Source organism: Olea europaea, unplaced genomic scaffold (assembly GCF_002742605.1).
Source record: "Olea europaea var. sylvestris unplaced genomic scaffold, O_europaea_v1 scaffold1207, whole genome shotgun sequence".
NCBI lineage: Eukaryota > Viridiplantae > Streptophyta > Magnoliopsida > Lamiales > Oleaceae > Olea > Olea europaea.
This window is the reverse complement of record NW_019229494.1, coordinates 86,619-89,999: the sequence shown is the minus strand read 5'-3', so window position 1 is coordinate 89,999 and position 3,381 is coordinate 86,619.

Genomic DNA, 3,381 nt, shown 5'->3' with positions numbered 1-3,381 from the left:
GAGCTCCTAATTCCTCCAACACTTGAGAAATTCTAAATTGTTTCTTTGTTTTCACACTCATTCGGTGCCCATGGGGCAAATTGCTGAAGCTTCCCAGAGACTCAGTATTGTCTGGACGACAAGCATTCACGTTGTCTTCATTGATGTACACATTGTGTTGGGGAATATACCGATTAGGTGCATATTATATTCACAAAAAATATATCGTTTATGTTCACGAAATCGAAACAAGGTTTCGGCTTACCGAAATGGAGTTTGAGAAACTAACCAATGATTATCGAATCTGATTATTTCCATTCTTGAATTAAAACATGTGATTCTTCATATCGAACCTTGCATAAACCATATAAATAAAATTAATCATTTTCTAAAATCAAGTAGCAATGAAATCAGAAAAAAAATTAGATGTAAGTGATGCGATTGGCCGATGCGAGTATAAGTCTTTCCTTAATATGAATTTGCCCCGCATCAGTGCTAACGGTTTTTTGACAATTATCTCCCAAAATACAATGACCACGTCAAGCCATAGGAGCACTTCAAATGACTTCGACCAGCGAACTCGAACTAAATTCCCTCTCTACCAAGGAAATACATGAAAATACTATAAAATTAAAAATGAGAGAATTTTAAGAGGAGAATGAATGATCAATGCAATTGGTGTACCCAAAATCATGTCCATAGGGTTCTATTTATAGATGTAGAAAGGATGCAAATGAAGTAGTGTGGGTCAAAATATGCATCATTTCAAAAAATTGCAACACTTGGCCAAAACCTGCATCCTTTCAAAAAGTTGCAACACTTCATTTCTTCCAACTTTGGTCCGCAATTTCTCATTCATCCGGAATTGGTTTCGAGATTTCAAATATATCACGACAATCTACTTGATGAGTAGAATAAGTTGGTCTATTTACTTTTGTAATTTGACCATCGGATCAAATCCGAATATTTGGTCGAATTTGACCATCGGATCAAGTCCGAATATTTTTCACACCTTTTCATTTTTCAATTTTTGGTTAATTATTTGAATCAATTCCTACAATCTCCCACATGAATGAAAATTGGGTACGCATATGCAAATGCGATGATATGATGCAATGTAGAGAGGGTGCGAAAAAACACTACATCGGGTAAGGTAGCTTCTGGCTTTGAACCTCCCTTAGTGAAATACCATCAGACTTACTCGGCTAATTGGTGAATGTGGTGTCTTTAAACCATTCAGCCTTTAGTGTAAGCCAAGGCAACGATACTCATACAATGTCTTCCCTAAACAGTTCATGGTTCTCATGACTTGGTTCATTATGGCCCTGAACCCTTCTTGGTTCTACGAGTGTTTAGAGAATTTAAGCCTTAAATAATTCTCATTGAAGTGGCCACACTTCACACTCACATAGGTGACCTCCTATTAAGAGTATTCTGCCCTACCCCACGTGACTTAATCAAGATATAGGAATTATTAAAAGATTATCTTAACCTCTTGCAACTCTACAGAAAGCACTTTAATATCATAGAAATGAGTTATGAAATTATTTTCCTAAGTGCTTCGTGGAATCCTCATAATTTAGTTGTCCCTTTGAACCAAGATTTTGGGATCTCCAGTTAACAAGATAGGGTTACCATTACAAGGACTCTAACGTAGTAGGCTTCAATCTCATTCCCTTCGATATGCAGTCTTCTTGATCTCTCTTAGTAAATCTCTTTTAATGGTATCACGAGTTTACACCATTAAGATCAACTGCTTAATAGTATTATGTCTATAACTTATACGTCTAGATCTACCATTACATGTGACTTAGTATATTATCAAATATAACTAGCCAACGATCAATTTATTTGATAGATGCAAATTGTCGCCATCAAGAAATTTTCTCATGAAACTATATGCCTCATTAGCTTTATCAATTTCCAAACACGGTTGGAGGGTTTCTATCAAACACTACACTAGTCAATCACTTTTACTAGTGGATTTCAGAATCATGGGTATTCAATATCATCATTGAAATATTACCATGCATTTGAACTTTATGAATATTCTTCATATATTCCAATTGTTCTTACATGTCTAAACAAACGCCATAATCAACTTTACAACCAATTTCATCTACTTTAGACTTAGTATATATCATCCTTATGATTAATATAAGGGTTTTCTATCTTTCTACCTTCATAGATATCGTTTTGTGATAAGATAGAAGCAAACGTAACTATTAAATTGAGTTACCCCCACAATTCCTTAATTAGGAATACATATGCAATCTAGTAATGTTGCATCCACAAGTTTTGAACTTTCCATTTCAAGTTCACAAGCATTAAATTTAACCCCCCACATTCTTGGGTTATACTTGAACTTAGAATTCAGCAACTCTTTTATAGTTCTATTCATTTATCTCTTAGATAATATCCGTATCGAGTGTTTCGTGAAAGTCTATGTACTTTCAAAGTAGTGGTCGTCAACTTGCATATAACGTACTTCAATCTAATTAATTTTGATAATCCAAATTAAATCAAGGACATCATATGGACCAACAATGCTTTCAAAACATATGCCAGATTAATTGGTTTCATGATTGAAGTTAAATTCAACAATAAAGAGGGCTAAGCATTGCAAGATATACAACGTATCACATTTGTGACATTTCACATGATAGTTTCATTTTATATCAAATAATAAAGTACATATTCACCTTATTCATCATATTCAAACTTGAATGAATGAATCAACCATATGTTGAAAAGTTGTGTTCTTCAAGAGACACAGCCCTACAAAAGAACACACCTCTTGAATTAATCTCTATGAAAAGACACACCCATTGAAAAATAATCATACCAAAAGTCATGATTATTCATATGAAAGGACACACCTTTTCATCTAAATTGATCGTAGAATATTTCAAATAATTAAGTGGCTTAATTCTCATAACTAAATAATTATATCCACTTAAATCATCTCACTTAATTCCATAGGATTAAACGACGCTATCAACATTAATCAAAGTTAGTATCATTTCAACAAGATATGAAAATTTAACCAACTAGACCATTTTAACCAAAAAGGTCTATCCAAAATCCAAACGTTTATATGGATTCATCAAATGAATACACTAATCCGCTTCACATGATTATCATATAGATACCCAACAAAGTTGCCTACTTAAAATAAATGTATACTCGTGTCATTATCGTTATGGGCATATTTATCAGTTAAAATATATCTTCTCATGCAAGTAATATATTCAAACGCATAATGATTTTGACAAAGCCAAAGCAAACATGTTTTGAAAAATTAAAATTATCCCAACATGCATCTTTCACAGGTTTAATAAATTTATTTCTTCATAACTTTGAATTAAGGCAGTTTAAACATGAAGGAACGCAATGGTTAGC